General features: G+C 35.5%; 1 pseudogene; it reads right to left on the reverse strand.

The window, feature by feature from the left end:
- LOC102836720 overlaps window positions 1-9745 on the reverse strand; it is a 10895-nt pseudogene extending 1150 nt beyond the window's left edge.
- Between the last annotated feature and the right edge of the window lie 337 nt (window positions 9746-10082).

Below are 10082 nucleotides of genomic sequence, written 5' to 3' on the forward strand. Positions count from 1 at the left end.
GACGCAAGCCAGACAAGGCTGTTGTTATTGACAAAAAAGGTCAGTGTTCAACCATTTCCAGAGGTAGCGTATGATCAAAACCCAATGATATTGACGGAAGAAGTCCAAGGTGCACTGAAGGCATTGGCAAAGAACAAGTTTCTAGGAACTGTTTAAATGCAAATTTGAATCTTTTAACAAATTTGTGTAATACTGGAGGCACTCATTAATCTATGTCAAGAAATTTGTAAGACAGCTACCTGGACAACTGACTGGAAGAAACCCATATTTGTGCTCATTCCAAAAAGAGGTGACCCAACAAAATGCTGAAATCATTGGACAATATCATTAATACCATGTACAAGTAGAATTTTGCTAATGATAATTAAAAATGGTTCCAACAGCACATTGACAGGGAGAGATATCACTGATAATGTCAGATGGATCTAGGCTGAAATCAGAGAATATCACTAAGACTTTACCCTGTGATTTGTTGGCTACACAAAGACTATCAATTATGTGGCTCATGACAAGCTATGGACAACATGGTAGTGAATGAGTATTTCTGAACACTTTATTGTGCTTATGAAGAATTGGTACATAAACAAAGAGACAGTTGCTCAAACAGAACAATTTAACACTTATTGTTTTAAACTTAGAAAAGTTATATATCTTGTGTATTCTTTCAGCATACTTATTCAACTGTGTGATGAGCAAATAATCCGAGAAGATGAATTATATGAAGAAGAACATGGTATTAGGATTTGAGGAAGACTCAGTAACAACCTGCCATATGTAGATGATACAACCTTCCTTGTTGAAAGTGGAGGACTTAAAATATTACTGATGAAGATCAAAGTCCACAGTCTTCAGTATGGATTAAACTTCAATGTAAAGAAAACAAAAACCCTCACAACTGGATGAATAAGTAACATCAAGATAAATGGAGAAAAGTTTGAAGTTATCAAAGACATCATTTAGCTCAAATCAACCATCAGCACTCATGGAAGCAGAAGTCAAGAAATCAAATGAAGCATTGCATTAGACAAATCTGCTGAGCAAGACCTCTTTAAATTGTTCAAGAGAATAGATGTCAGTTTGAAGATTAAGGTGCACCTGACCTAAGCCATGGTATTTTCAATAACCTCACAAGCATATTAAAGTTGAACAGTGAATAAGGAAGGTCATAAAATAATCAAAGTATTTGAATTATGATGTTGGAGGTGAATACTAAAATCACTGCCCAAAGAACAAACAAATCTATGATGGAAGAAGATAGCCACAAAACTCCCTAGAAGCCAGGATGTCCAGACTTTAGTCATATTATCGAGAAGGACCAGTCCCTGTAGAAGGACATCATGTTTAGTAAATTGGGGAGTCAACAAAAATAGCAATACCCCCAAAGAGGTGGATTGGCACATTGGCAGCAGCAATCGGCTCAAGCATAGCAATGATTGTGAGGTTGGTACAGGATTAGCCAATGCTTCATTCAATTGTCCATATTTATTACAAGTTTGTACTGACTCAACAGCATCTAACTACAAACAAACACAGAGTACATCCATGGTTGAGTTTCCACTGAGTTTTAAGACTATGACTAGGAAGGAGAGACAGGCTAATTCTGAATGTTTAGCCACTAAAGTCCTTTTGAATTGCAGTGAACAGTAGAATCTTGGATACTAAAACACAATAATTAGCAACAGAATATTGTCAGATATATTAATGGTAGATGTCCCCCTTAGGATGAAAGTCTTTCAAAATTCCACTGAAGAAGAGCTGGCTTCTAATAGAAGAGCTGGCCATGATAACACAAATGGAGTAAAGCTTCATTGGCATAACACAAATGACACAAATGTAGTAAAGTGTCAACTTTATTATCTGTAAATATCCATTAGTACTCTGAACATAGAATGTACAAAATATTAACCTAGGAAAATTGGAAGTTGTCATCCTAGGCATTAGTGAGCTGAAATGTACTGACATTGGTCATTCTGAAAGTGACAATCATATGGTTGAAAATGGCTGGATTGACAAATTAAAGAGGAATGGTGGTGGATTCTTCAACAAACAGAATATTTCATGATCTATCTTTAAGCATAATGCTGTCTCAATAGGTTAATATCCATACGCCTACAATTAAAACTAATTAATATCATGATCATTCAAATTTATGCATCAATGACTAAAACTAGTGATGATGAAATTGAATAATTCCACCAATATCTTCCACCTTATATAGATCAGGCATGCAATCAAGATATATTGATATTAATGTTGATTAGAATGAGAAGATTGGAAAGAAGAAGAAGAATCAGTAGCAGGAAACTATGGCCTTGGTGATAGAAATCATGCTGGAGAATAAATGAAAAAAATAATTGCAAGACCAATCACTTATTCCTTGCAAATACTGTTTTAAACAACATAAAAGACAACTATACACATGGAATCACCATATAAAATACACAGAAATCAAATTTGCTACTTCTGTGGGAAGAGACGGTCATACCATCTGCCAGACTGTGGAGCAGATCATCAATTGGTCATATTTAAGTTCAGGCTGAAGCTGAAGAAACTTAAAACAAGTCCTCAAGAGCCAAATTTGATATTGAACATATCCCACCTGAATTTAGAGATCATCTCAAGAACAGATATGATGTATTAGACACTAGTGACCTTATACCAGAAGAGCTGTTGTTGTTGTTGTTGTTATGTGCTGTGGAGTCAGTTCTGACTCATAGCAACCCTATGAGGTTTCTGAGGCTGTAAATCTTTACGGGAGCAGAAAGCCTCATCTTTCTCCTGCAGAAAGGCTAGTAGATTTGAACTGCTGACCTTGTAGTTTGCAGTCCAATTTGTAACCACTACACTACCAGTGCTGTGGAGGACATCAAAACATCATACAGGAAGAAAGCAAAAGGACATTAAGAAGACAAGAAAAAAAAAAAGAACAAAATGGATGCCAGAAGAAACTCTTAAATTTGTTCTCTAGTCTAGAGATGTTAAAGTAAATGGAAGAAATTAGGTGGACAGAAAATGTCAGAGTACAGCTTAGGAAGAAAAACTCAAGTATTACAATTAAATGTACAAAGACCTGGAGACAGAGAACAAAAAAGAGAAGAAATTCCTCAGCATGCTCAGCATTCCTCAAGCAGAAAAATTGAGAAAAATTTCAAGCCTCAATTAGAAATATTGAAGAATTCTACCAGCAAAATATTGAATGAATCAAAAGAAGATTGGAGGAATACACAGAAACACTGTTCCAAAAAGAAATGGTTGATGTTCAACCATTTTAAGAGGTAGTATATTATCAAGAACCCATAGTACTGAAGGAAAACCTCCAAGATGCTCCTAAGAACAAGATTCTGGGAATTGATGGAATACAAATTGAAATATTTCAACAAACTGAAGTAGCACTTTTGGCAAACATTCACCTATGCTAAGAAATTTGGAAGGCAGCTACTTTGCCAACTAATTGGAAGATATCCGTATCTGTGCCCATTCCAATAGGGGTGACCAAATGGAATGCAGAAATGATCAAACAATATCATTAATATGACATGTAAGTAAAAGTTTGCTAAAGATAATTTTAAAAAATTCAACAGTACACTAGCAGGGCATTTCCAGAGGCTAAAGCCAGTTACAGACTAGGACTTGGAATGAGACATAGAATTGCTGGTGTCAGATGGATCTTGGTTGAAAGCAAAGAATATATGTGCACATTTCATTGTGCTCATGAATGACCTGTACCTAGACCAAGAAGCAATTGTTCAAACAGGAAAAAGGTACACTGAATAGTTTAAAATTAGGAAACGTGTGAGTTAAGGTTGTATCCTTTCACCATACGTATTTAATCAGAATGTTAGGCAAATAATTTGAGGAACTGGATTATATGAATAAGAACTTGGCATCAGGATTGGGGAAAAAGTAATTAATAATTTGTGTATGCCAATGATACAGCTTTGTTTCCTGAGAGCAAAGAGAGATATAAAATACTTACTGATGAAGATCAAAATGCACAGTATGATTTGCCCCTAAACAAAAACAAAAATACTCACTATTGGACCAATAAATAACAACTTAATAAATAAAATATTGAAGTTGTAAAATACTTCATTTTACTTGGACCCACTATCAACAATCATGGACCAAGCAACCAAGAATCCAATGGACGTATTTCTAATAGAACCAGATAACTCCTTAGATGCTAGGATAGCAAACATTGTCTCTCATACTTTGGATATGTTGTCAGGAACGATCAGTTCCTGGGGAGGAACATCATGCTTGGTAAAGAGAATGATGAGCAGAGAAAAGTGAGACCCCTCCCCCCAACTCTTTTCTGGATTAGAACAGTGACCGCACCAAGGAACTCAAGGTTATCAAGGTTTGGAAGGATGGCAGAGGATTTGGCGGCAGTGTTTCATTTTGTTGTGATAAGGTCACTATCAGTTGGAATGGACTTAACAGCACCTAACAAAAAATTCATGTACCTGAAGCCTTTAAAATATCTACTGTGTCAAATTATCAAAAATTTGAGTCAATAAAATGAATTAATATAAAGTGACAATAATATCTTTAAATGAGTCAATAAAATGAATTAATATAAAGTGACGATAATTTCTTTAAATGAGTCAATAAAATGAATTAATATAAAGTGACAATAATATCTTTAAATAGTAGAATGTTCTCATTTTTATGAACAAATTAAATCCCCACACAGCAAAGAATTATTTTATGGTTACTTCAAAAACTGTGTTTCTCATAGGAATTGAAAGCATTTCCTCTCTAAAATCATCTGAAGCAAGGAGAAGCCTTAATTAGCAAATGATCCCATAAATAATTTACTTTTTCTTTTTTTAATTCACATAATCTACTTTTAAAAGACATCATACTTACCATATATCACCTGGAATATTGATGTCAGAACAGAAACAATTCTGTAGATTTAAGTAACACTGGAACTATTGCCAAATATTTATAGGAATCTTAATAAAATATTAATTTATAATAAATATTTTATATTAGTAATATAAATCAAACCTCTAAACCTTAAGACATGTTATGTTAAAAAATTAAATAAAGCAAAAAAAGCAACCCGAAACAAAACAAATAAACAGTCTACACAGAGCATGTGTCTCCATCTGTTTCAAGAACAAAAGGAAACAGGATAAGATAAGATGTTGAGCTTTTTCCATCCACAATAATCATCCAGAAAAGCAAAATGCTGTGTGGGAATGAGCACACAGACCATGTAGGTTGATCAGCAAAGCATTTCAAAAATGCTTTGCAAAATGATTCCTCTTTCTTCTTGCTCTACTCTTGATTCCCTTTTCTGGTTTCTTTATTTTTACAGGGAAAAAATGAGGAAATTAGTCACTTATCTTCATAGTCTTTATCTCTTTGAATTTCCTGAGCCTATCACTAACTGCTATACCCAAGTTAAAAATAATAATAATAATAATAATTTTGAACTTGCTCAACTACTTATATTCTACTTTATCAATTAGAAACTATAAGTTTTTAGTGTCTGTGACTATACATGTATAGAAGATGTCTTTCAAATGCACAGTACAATCATTAATATGTCACTAGTGTTTAATGACTTTTGTTGTTGCTGATGATGTTATTATTAGTCTAGAAATTTATCAACCCCTGAGAAGGCGAACTTGGAAACTACTTATAGGGTCGCAATGAGTCTAAAGCAATTCCATGGCACTTGACAACAAAGAACAACAAACAATAAAGGAAGATGAAAAGAAAAGCTCCAGGAATTGATGGAATACAAGTTGAAATATCTCAATAAACTGATGAACACTAGAGGCACTCTTTCATCTGTGCCACAAAACTTGCAAGACAGTGATCTGACTAAATGATTAGAAAAGATCCATATTTGTGCTCATTCCAAAGAGAGAAACCCAATGGCATGTAGAAATCATCAGACAATATCATTAATGACACATACAAGAAAAACTTTGCTGATGATAATTTAAAAATGTCTACAACAATGTATCAACAAGGAACTGCCAGAAATTCAAGCCAGATTCAGAAAAGGGCATGGAATAAAAGATACCATTGCCGATATCCGATGGATCTTGCCTGAAAGCAGAGAGTACTAGAAAGATGTTTACATGTGAAGGCATTTAACTATGTGAATCATGAAAAGCTATGGATAATACTGCAAAGAATGGGCATTCCAAATTAATTAATTGTGCTCACAGGAGCCTATGTTGTTGTGATGTGCCATGGAGTCAGTTCCGACTCATAGTGACCCTGTAAAGGGTTTCCAAGGCTGTAAATCTTTAGGGGAGCAGAAAGCCTCATCTTTCTCCCTTGGAACAGCTGCTAGTTTCAAACTGCTGACCTTGAGGTTCACAGCCCGATTTGTAACCACTACACTACCAGAGCTCCTTCACAGGAGCCTTTAGACAGACCAAAAGGCAGTCATTACAACAGAACAAGGGAATACTGAAGGGTTAGAATCAGAAAAGGTGTATGCCAGGGTTATATCCTTTTACCATAGTTATTAAATCTGTATGCTGAGTAAATAGCCCAAGAAGCCAAGTTATATGAAGAAGAACGTGCATCAGAATTGGATGCACAATCTATAATATGCAGATTATACAACCTTGCTTACTAAAATCAAAGAGTACTTAAAACACTTATTGCTGAAGATCAAGGACCACAGTCTTCAGTATAGATTACACCTCAATGTAAAGAAAACAAATGTCAGTGGAAGGACTAAGGTCCACCTGACCCAAGCCATGATATCTTCAATAGCTTCATATGCACATGAAAATTGGGCAATGAATAAGGAAAACTGTAGTAGTATTGATGCTTCTGAGTTATGGAGTTGGAGAAGAATACTGAAAGCACCAGAGACTGCCAGAAGAACAAATAAGTATGTGTTGGAAGAAGGAGAGCCAGATGGATGGCAAACTTTGTCTCTCATACTTCGGACGTGTTTTCAGGAGCAACAAGTTCCTGGAGAGGGACATCCTGGTGTTGAAGTGGAAGGTCATCAAAAAAGAGAAAGACCCACACAAGATGGGTTGGCACAGCAACAGCAACAATGGACTCAAGTGTAACAATTGTGAGGGTGTTGTAGGACTGGGTAATGTTTCATTATGTTGTGCATAGGATCACTCTGATTTAGAGCTGACTCCAAACACCTAGCAACAACAAAGAAGTTCATTAAACACTAGTCTATGAACCACAAGGTTGACCCTTCAAACCCACAGTTGTTCCCATAAAGGTGCACTTAGAAACCCTACACAGCATCACTATGAGTTGAAACTGACTCGACAGCACTTACAAACAACAACTACAAAGAAGTTCTGACAATACAAATTTTTTAAAAAAATTATTAGACTGTGTATCTTTATGGCAACAGGCAATCTCAATTTCCACCCTTGGATTGTCTGATGGGCTTGAACTGTGAACCGTGTGATTAGCAGTCCAGTGCCTAACCTATAGTGCCACCATAGCTCCAGTATTACAAATAGTGTTGTTTATGCTAAGTACAGTAGAGTAGGTTCTTACTATGTCGACCGTTTATAGGGTTTCTGACGAGCGGCTGGTTGTTTTGTACTGCTAACCTTGGGTTTAGCAATACAGTGCTATTGCTAACCTGTAGTGCCACACCAGGACTCCAGTATTACCAATAATCCTACTTAAGATTCTCTACCATAGGCAGGTGCAGAATAATATGTAATTGTTGAGAAAAGCACATTTACAAGTAAATAGGTCACTGCTACACATTAATCATTGAACTTGCAAAGTGTAGAACGAAATCCAACACTGAGTTGTCTGACCTATATCTTTTTACAAGCAGTCCAAAAGCCTAACAGTAACAAAGTGGAAACTCAGTCCTTTCCTCTTTTGCTCCCAGTACTCTGCATTATATTGGTACCACATGTATATCTCCTGTCGTTTCTTTCAAGTGGCTAGGCAAAGTCAGTGCCAAGTGGCTTTGTGGATTTGTATTGACTACCAACCGAGCTATTTTAACTCGAGATCACTTTCCAAACAATACACTGCAGTGACAGCAGGAAATTATCCCTCCAGTTAAATCTAGCAGTGTTGGAAAGAAAATAGTCTAGTTTTCAGTTTGTTTTTTTATAAATAGTGTAGTCAGTTACATAGAACATGTAATGAAAATCTTGCAACAACCAGTAGGAAGATCTGCACTGGTCATTAGCAAGTGAGGGAAGTCTACAAGTCTGCATGAATCATTTGTAAGTGAGATACTACCAATGATATGTCTACCTCCTAGCTATTTTTTTTTTTTCTCTCTAAATGGTTGGAAATCCCTTGGTATAGACATCAGTTTGGAAGTAGACGTGGAATTTTACTTAAAATACATGCAGTGAAGGATTGACCCTTTAGGTGTGAGATTTGGCAGCTGAACTACATGGAAAATGCATGAGTAGTAGAAGAAGCCCAAAAGCTAAGGAGAGGTGTATGCCAATGTATCATTCACATCTATGATACTCATTGTTGTGTGAGTGCTTAGAAAACAATGTATCAAGTGCTTATTGGACAGAATTGCATAAGAATGTCTACCAGTACAAAGAATGATGTCATGGATTTCTCTACTCTGAAAGTTCTTTTCTTTGCAGTTTTAACAGGGACAAAACAAGAACTCCCAGTTTGTGTCTCAAGTTGTTCAGACCTAATGTTTGAAACAAATCACAGAGCTTAAAATCAAATAACTTCAGAATGCACTACCACTTTCCTAATGTTAATTGCACTGACTTTCAAACACAGGTGTTCACTAAACGTTTCTTGAATTAAAATGAATTCCAAAACAAACAGTTTGCCAGTTATGATTCAGTCTAAGAACTGCTTAGACTTATTCCCAAGGTCACTACAATGGAACACTTTGTTGTGTCGTGTTTTTGTTTTTTTTTTTTCCATAAAGATGAGAAAAAAAATTAGTAATTTATTTTTAACAAAGTTAGAACCTGATTGTTTGGAAGTGGTAATCTATTCTATGTACAGGATATGGAGCAAACCCTTTATTTGTATTATCGTATAGCTTTGTTTTGTTTTCATGCTAATACTATCTACTGCTGAAAATAGAGAGCAACATTAAATGCTTAAATCTCGCATGTACACTTGCTCTGTACAGTAGCTATCATAAAAAATTAGGAAGAATATTTTGTGTCTACATACTCTTATTTTTCTAGATGAGGGAATTGAAACTGTTAGAAAAAATATATACGTAACTAACTCATTGCTTTATCAGATTAGAAGTTAAATGTTTTAATCCATTGAAAACTAGAGAAATATGAGACAATGTAGTTGTTGAAAATTATTTGAAAGACAAGAGAAAAAATTGGACTCTTCAAAAATGAAGATTTAAAATCTAAATTTTGATATATATATAAGCTGTATATCTTTTTATTTTAAGTTTTATTGTGAATTGAGTGATAGTTTACATGGGAGAACATCAGTTTTATACTCAGCGTTTCATCGCAATGATTATAATCCCCTCCATGCATCATCATTCAACAGTATTTGCTTCTATTCCCTTGTTTTTTTAGTTTTTGTTTTTTAATGTACACAAAAGCACTCAGAAATGCATAATCATTTTTTAAAAACAAAGGACAAGTTCTGTAACTTACACTGTTTCCTCTATAATTTTTTTTTTTTTTTTTAATCTTACTGAGTCGAGGGCTGATCATCAATTGTGCTTCTCCCCTCACTTAATATCAGTTGGACGCTTTACTCTCAGTTCTAGTTCTGTGTGGCTTATATCACTGTCCATGGGACCAGAAGTCTCTAGGTCTCACCATACATCGGACAAATCATCCCTTCCTCTTGTCTCTCATCTCCAGGTCGATGGTAGTCTGTGAAACATGGTCGAACTTAGCCCATATCTTCATTGGTGCTTTTCCCCCACTTCCATTCACCAGTAGTCCTACGTGGCTGCCAGCAGGCTTGCATGCCTGATCATGTATTCTCTCTGAGTTTCAATCTTGGAAGGGGGTTTGTCCTGAAGGGACTTTATTGCTCTCCCCACTGAACAATTGGCTTATTCTTGTAGTAGCCAATCAGACTGTCATTTTTGTTTTTGTTTTTTCCTGCTGGTCTTTCTTTCAAGA

Source organism: Chrysochloris asiatica, unplaced genomic scaffold (genome assembly GCF_000296735.1).
Source record: "Chrysochloris asiatica unplaced genomic scaffold, ChrAsi1.0 scaffold00088, whole genome shotgun sequence".
In the NCBI taxonomy this organism is placed as follows: domain Eukaryota; kingdom Metazoa; phylum Chordata; class Mammalia; order Afrosoricida; family Chrysochloridae; genus Chrysochloris; species Chrysochloris asiatica.